The sequence below is a fragment of the Paramisgurnus dabryanus genome, chromosome 3, assembly GCF_030506205.2.
Source record: "Paramisgurnus dabryanus chromosome 3, PD_genome_1.1, whole genome shotgun sequence".
Lineage (NCBI taxonomy): Eukaryota > Metazoa > Chordata > Actinopteri > Cypriniformes > Cobitidae > Paramisgurnus > Paramisgurnus dabryanus.
In genome coordinates, this window is record NC_133339.1 from 40,560,982 (window position 1) to 40,568,325 (window position 7,344).

At 35.6% G+C, this 7,344-nt stretch overlaps 1 long non-coding RNA gene across 1 annotated transcript; it reads left to right on the plus strand.

The window, feature by feature from the left end:
* Window positions 1-158: 158 nt before the first annotated feature.
* LOC135744906 (uncharacterized) lies at window positions 159-7,008 on the plus strand. The gene is made up of 5 exons (XR_010530876.1): window positions 159-1,190; window positions 3,505-3,650; window positions 3,753-5,371; window positions 5,540-5,582; window positions 6,836-7,008. It is a non-coding gene; the product is annotated as an uncharacterized lncRNA (long non-coding RNA).
* The last annotated feature ends 336 nt before the right edge of the window (window positions 7,009-7,344 follow it).

The following is a 7,344-nucleotide window of genomic DNA, read 5'->3' on the forward strand; positions in this document are numbered from 1 at the left end:
AAGATGTATGCAAACAGGGGAAATATCGCCAAACCAACAATTAATTTGACCAAAACCTCACAATATATCATCATTTGTATGCAAGTAGAGGTAGCTGCAGGCTGGAGCAATGGGCGTGGCAAGAGGTCAGAAAGAAATGGGGCGTGCCACGAGGCAACCCAGTCTCATGAAAAAACGTACCCTGACTACGTTGGTCCAATTTGCAAAACGTAGAGGGGTTACAATAATGGCCCTAGAATTGTATGACTGTTACATTTTTTTTCGCCTATTCTTTTAATGGCCCTTGAATTGTATGACTGTTACGTTTTTCTTTCGTCCAAGTCACGTGACTTTCAAGCTACCGGCCGTGAGAACAAAAAACATGGCGGACATTTCTCTCATTTTTAGGGGAAAAATCTATATTGTGAGTTAGTTTCTGCATAAAAATAAGTTTTGATTACATTTCTAGCGAGAAATATATATTTTATTTTCATAATATGCACTCAGTGAATTTACATAATCACTCGCTTGCTCGATGTTACGCAGATTTTTCAGATCTCGCCAGAATAATGTAAAACTGATACGTTTAGGTTGCTATGGTCGCTGCCAGGGCTCGTCACATGACGTCTTCTACAGACTATAATAAATAAGAATAAATAGGAAGAGGCAACAATAAATGATCTATGCCAGCGCAAGTCAATATTTATCTGGCCAGTCAACTGGTTTTTAATTTAAAAAATCCCTCGCAGTCTGAACTGCAACAGCACGGTCTGCGGTGAGTTAAACAACGTTCAACTGCAGGATCAATAGCATTCAGCGGTGAGTTTAACAACCCTCAAATGCGGTTAAAACAACATTCAGAGGGAAGCTTTATTTAAACCGCGTTCAACTGCAGATAAAACAACATTCAGAGGTGACTTTAACAACGCTCCACGGCGCGTGGGAGAAGCATTTTAAGCGTTTTCTGATCATGTAGGTAAGTGCTTTGATTAACTTTAGACGTGATGCATGCTGGGTGGCAAATATTTTTTATCAAAGGCTCGTTGATGGTAATAAATATACATATAAATATACATTTTACTATAATACGATTGTTTTCGATTAATTAATGGGTTGTTTAATTATTAATTTGTTTATTTTAAATCCTGTAATTTAACAACTCTGACGTCATCGAATGCGACGACGCGAAGGTCCATTGCGATTTCCACTCGGTAAGTTGATGGAGATAATTCTTACATTTACACAGCAAAGAAATGTTTAATCGTGACAATAAGTTGTGTTTGGAACATTCGAATGTAACGTTATAAGGTAGCAGTCTTAGGATGGTAAATTATATAAGTCATTAAACAAATAACTTTGTTGCACCACATATGCATAGGCTAATAGCAAAAGTAGCTAATTAAACTATTTTTTGTCGCAAATAAGTTGATAATGCAAGATACAGGGAAATGCAAGATTTTCAGTAGCGATATGTTACCTATATTACACTAGCTCGCAACAATTAAGCCTCTTTTAGCCAACATGATCAGATGAAGAACAGTGTTGCCAGATTGGTTTGTTTTCCAGCCCAGTAATTACTTAAAATCCACACAAAATTATACAATAAACTCCCAGAATGATCTATAATAAACAATACAACTTAATTCATACCAGCACTACTTTTGTGGCTTGTCATGTTTTAATATGAAATAATAAATAATTTAAGTGCTCTTTCAGATATTATATAGGAGCCTACGATAGACACTGCGAATGTAAAATTATTTTCCATTTCTGTACTTTCCCTTAAAATAGCAAAATTTCACCTGCCCAAGCCCATTTTAATACACATAGTACAACCCAGAACCAACTAAATGGGTGGAAAACATTCTGCCTGACAAGACTGATGGAGAATACTGGTGAAAATGTAATGCTCTTTATCTCCTACAGCACACACACACACACACACACACACACACACACACACACACACTGGGGGAAATCTGTCCTTAAAAGCAAATGCTGGTCGTATGATCTGTATCCACACATCCATCCAGTAAAACCTTTCATAGAAACTGCCAGTAAACAATAAATACGATAATTGTTTATAAACAAATAATATTATGCTCATAAAAATATGCCAATTTAGCTGTTTTATTTATTCTGCTATATATTATTACAAAAATGTGATTACAGTACAGAATATATATGACATAAACTGCTTCACGTTCACAAGGTCACGTTCTTTCTGATCCCATTTTTAAACCCTAGTTAGTGTGTAATGTTGCTTTCATAGCATAAATAATACCTGTAAAATGATAAAGCTGAAAGTTCACTGCCAGTCGATTTATTTTCTTTAACAGAATTTGCCTTTCAAAGCCTACAGCGAACGGCCGGTTTGGACTTCAGCCCTCTACTTTCTGCTTTAATGATGTCACTAGAACAGTTTTTTGACTAAACTCCGCCCACAGGAATACATCAGTGGCCAGCTAAGCTAACGGCAAGCTAATCTGCTATTGAATCACAATACACTAAACAAACTACACAATCAGAACTCGTTACTTATTTCTGAAGGAGGTACTTCACATAACAAGGAAGACTTCAGCCCATTTTTAGGACAGTGAAAACAGCGCTATAGAGATAAGTAAATTATGTGAAAAATACAGCGTTTTTTTGAACGTGAAACATGAACACGTTATATTGCGCACTATAAACACAATCAAAGCTTTAAAAACACAGAAAGAACGGGAGCTTTAATGTTCATAACAGTTCTAATTGTGTTTGTCCGTTCTTTTGTTATGTTTTAAATTAAAAAGCAAATAATTTTAAAATAAGCAAATAATTCCAACTCATATCTCTCATCTTACCTCCTTGGTACCATCTAGTGCGTAAGAAACAATGTAATCATATTTTCATAAAACGAAAACAATATAAAAAATAGTTTAATATGTTTATTATGGTTTGATAAAATAACTTACAATGTGTTGTATGAGAAAGATACTGCTGACTGTCAGACCACATGAAGCATGATGTATCGCCATAAAAACTAAAATTGAATTTTTTATTAAAAATTGTTATTTAAAAAAAATCACACCAGAGGGACAATTTAGACCATTGCCTGAAAAAGTTTAAAACACAAAGTCTTCTTGATATATTCCATGTACAAACTCTCGACTGACTTTCCCATTGTAAAGATACTGGTATGTCCCTGTGCTTTTATAGTTGCCCACTGAAGACACGTCACCCCCGATTAACAACACAAAATCACTGAATATATCTTCATATGATATATCAAAACACTTTAATCCTCACACTGGTTCATACATGGCAGGTGTAGTAAATATTTACAATTACTGTTAAAATCATGTTTTATGTGTGCTTCCACGATACTGTTTTCTACCGGCTGGTTATTGAAACGGAGGTCTTGCACAAAGAAGGGAAATACGTCAAATCACTTATGTCCACATTCAAAAATAAGGTGGATACAGTTCAAGACTAATATTTCTTTTAATCTTTTATGGTAACACCTCATTTACTTGTTCATTTCAGGTGCGAGCCAAGCCAATTTTATTTATTGGGAAACAGGATAAAAAGGCTTCGAATAAGTGGGTTGCATATATTATTACCCATTGGCACCCCACTCCTGTCACTACAATTTTTTGGAGGAGATGCGGAGGGCTTTATCTTGACAAAAGGTCAGAGTAATGTTTATGTTTATAAATTTAGGATTTAAAATACATGTATATTCCTTTGTTGATATGTACAGATTTCATGATGAAAGTAAACTTGTATTATAGCAACCTCCACAGGACAGCAGCCTGAGAGCCTTGCCATGGAGCGGCCTGAGAGCCCTGCTGTGAAATGGCCGGAGAACCTCACCAAGAAGTCTAAGGCAATATTTGTACTAAATCTTGTTCAGCTGTCTTCTAGACTCTCTCCAACCTCTCTTGCTCCTACAACCTCTACTGCTTTTACAACAATTTTCTCTCCACTTTTTTTCCCCACCTCCACTGCCATGCTCTAAGTTTTTGCCACAGAGGAAGAGGAAGATAAAGAAATCTACCTCTTCCCACTATACCACACTTGTCTCTCTTCAATTTGCATCTGTCTCTTCCAGTTCTAAATCTCAGAAGTGGCCACTGGTGAAGAACAGAATAAAGGATAACTTTTCCTGTTACATCTTACTCCACAATTTGCTCCTAGTCAAATATGTCTTCATGTTAATTAAATTCATTTAGCTAACCAGGTATTTGTTAGCCAGTTCACAGTGTTTTAGAGCCCAATGTCCAAGGACTGTGGTCAATGTAAATTCCTGACTTAAATGGACACTTCACTTTTTTTTGCTAATTTTCCAGCAGTAAGTTTTACCGTTTTAGAATCCATTCAGCTGATCTCCGCGTCTGGCACTACCTTTTTTAGCATAGCTTAGCATAATACATTGAATCTGATTAGGCCATTAGCATCACGCCAAAAAATAACCAAAGAGTTTCGATATTTTTCCTATTTAAAACTTGACTCTTCTGTAGTGACATCGTGTACTAAGACAGACGGAAAATTAAAAGTTGTGATTTTCTCAGCTGATATTTCTAGGAACTATACTCTTATTCTGTCGTAATAATCAAGGACTTTGCTGTCGTAACATGGCTGCAGAAGGCATAATGATATAACGCAGTGCCCGAAAATAGTCCCCTTAGTATCTTTCAATAGCAGGGGACTTTTTTCGGGCACTGCGTAATATCATTTTGGTTGATTGACAAAAACAAGCACAAATTTGTTTGACACTAATGGAAAGGACTGCATATCACTTCACATAAATATGGACTCATGTGATTCACCTACAAAGTAGTGCTGGGCGATTTGGCCTAAAAATAAAATCTCAGATTTTATTTTTTTTAATTCGACTTCCGATTTTTTCCGATTTTCCCCCCCCACTTGTTAAGAAAAGCAATAAGTACAAACGGCAGACAACTTAAAGCAAATTTAGCTTTTATTTAATCAAAAGCAAGACAAATGATTTTATTCCTTTCTTTGGAACAAACTTCCCACTCTCGCCGGTAGCCATGTTGTCACTTGCTGTTGCCGTTTCGTGTGTTTGTGCTATGATGATGATGTTGTCGCTTGCTGATGCTGTTTCACGTGTGCTATGATGTTGCTGATGTTGCTATAATAACGCTACGGAAGCCCCGGGCAGCCAAAAATGCGCCATTACAAAAAAATCGAATTACTTATTTTTTAAATCGCCCACAACAAAAAATTCGAATTAATTCATTAAATCGATTTTTCGCCCAGGCCTACTACAAAGCATGGCATTCATGGCTTAATAAACTTTTTGTCTTTTCATCATTTCAGGTTGCTGAAAATGTAGATGGCAGAAGGTTTCCTTTTCGATAAAATAACTGAGGAACAGATAAATGAGGTAAAATGTTATTTACTAAGATGAGTGCTTGTCTTATTGACTGATTCTGACCTTTCAAAGATAATATCCAGTAATTGCTTCAACAGGTAAATAATTATTAATTGTGTTTTGTCTGTGTGTGTCTGTGTGTGTGTGTGCGTGCGTGTGTCTGTGTGTGTGTTTGTGTAGAGGAAAGCCGAATTGAAAGTTCACTGGTTACGTGCTCTGTGTGGTAAGTCATGTTTTATTACCTTATTATGTTTATTCTATTGAAATGCAAATAGTCCATTCCATAACCAATACAGTGTAGGCAGTGATGTCTGTTAGATAAAGTTCCCTGGACATGTTGATCCTGACAGCAAAAATAAATAGTATTTAAAGAGTTAGTCTGGATTTAAACAGAGGGTGATCCTGAATCTGGAATGGGAGATGATCTATCTTATCTGTATGTAGAATAATCTATTAACATCCTGGAATTTTGTGAAGTGGATACAGTCAGGGTTCCCACAGAGCATGGAATTTCTGGAATATCATGGAATTTTAAAGGTCTTTTACAGACATTAATAGTCAATCATGGAATATCAGGGATTTTTGTTTGTTGCTTTTAGGTTTAGTTTCCATTTATGAACAGTTATCCAGCTTGTTAACTTGTATTACAATAGTAGGAGTGATTTATGCACAAACAAATAAAAATGTTAGCATCTGAAACACTAAGCATGTGATAATTTAGTACTATTTCTGATAGGATATCTGGTTTTACTTATGCTGGAAATGTGATTTAATAAAACGGTTGTATATTACATATTGTAACAATACATCCATTAAGAGTCAAATTAATAACATTTCATCTTATTTTGGGATTTTGTTTTACCAATAATTAATACCTCTGTTTTGTCAGAATGCATCATGTTAGGATGATGCTGGAATTTGGTCTAGTAGTGTCTTGCAGTATTACCGTAATAATAAATGTGAGGAAGAGGAGAGCAATGATGAGTGGAAGTGATGCAGACACTATCCTTATCTAACGTGCCAGATCTGGAACACATGAAAACATGCAGAAATTGTTTAACTTATTCCGCTTATATAAAATAGCTTAGTTACCTTAACAAATAGGAGAATATCCTTAACTCACTAATGACAACTTAATAATTCATTTTAATAAATACATTTTGAAATCACTAAATTTGAAGGTACATCCCTTCTGGAAAACCAGCACACAAGCCAGATGGGAAAGTTGTGTTTTGGTGCTGGTTTGCTGGTGACCATGGGAATTATGCTGGTGTATGCATGGGAATTATGCTGGTGTATGCTGTTTTTTTTTCAGCAGGGATGGCTTTCAATATACAGGAACTGTATGGATATTTATTTTAAAGTACTATTTTAACTACAGTCACCAGAAAATGTTGAGAAAATATGCCAGCTAAGTACAAGTACCTCACATTTGTACTATGTGTTCTAATGACATTATCTGCACTTATATTACAGTGGAAAAACCTGGGATGACACATAGGAGCCTGCCAGCAAATTCCAACACAAGTCCCCACATCCCAACCAGTTTTCAGCATGACAGCCTACACCTTTACATTATCAAGCACCCTTCAACTGTTTAATTTTGAGTGTCTTTGCTTGCTGTTCTTTATTAAAGTTTTTGCACAGTACCCAGTCTCTTTTAGTTTTTTTTCTTGAATTTTGTCTTTTTAAAAACTCTGTATTTGTCATGAACTAAACAGCAGACAAGAAGTGTCCCATGCAAGATCATAAGGTAAAGATTTGTTTGTCATAATTAAATTCCCAAAGGCATTTTAATTAAAGATTTTTGAAGCACAGCATGGGTAGTACAGTTTAGGTAAGTCTACTTTAACTATTTGTGTGGTATGCCAGCCATGAATAAGTACCAAAAATTCTCCCAAAGCTACTTAAATCTCACTTAAATTTTGTAGTCCTGATTGAAATGTTCAATTACAATATTAAATAAGAGTTACTTTGACATTTAT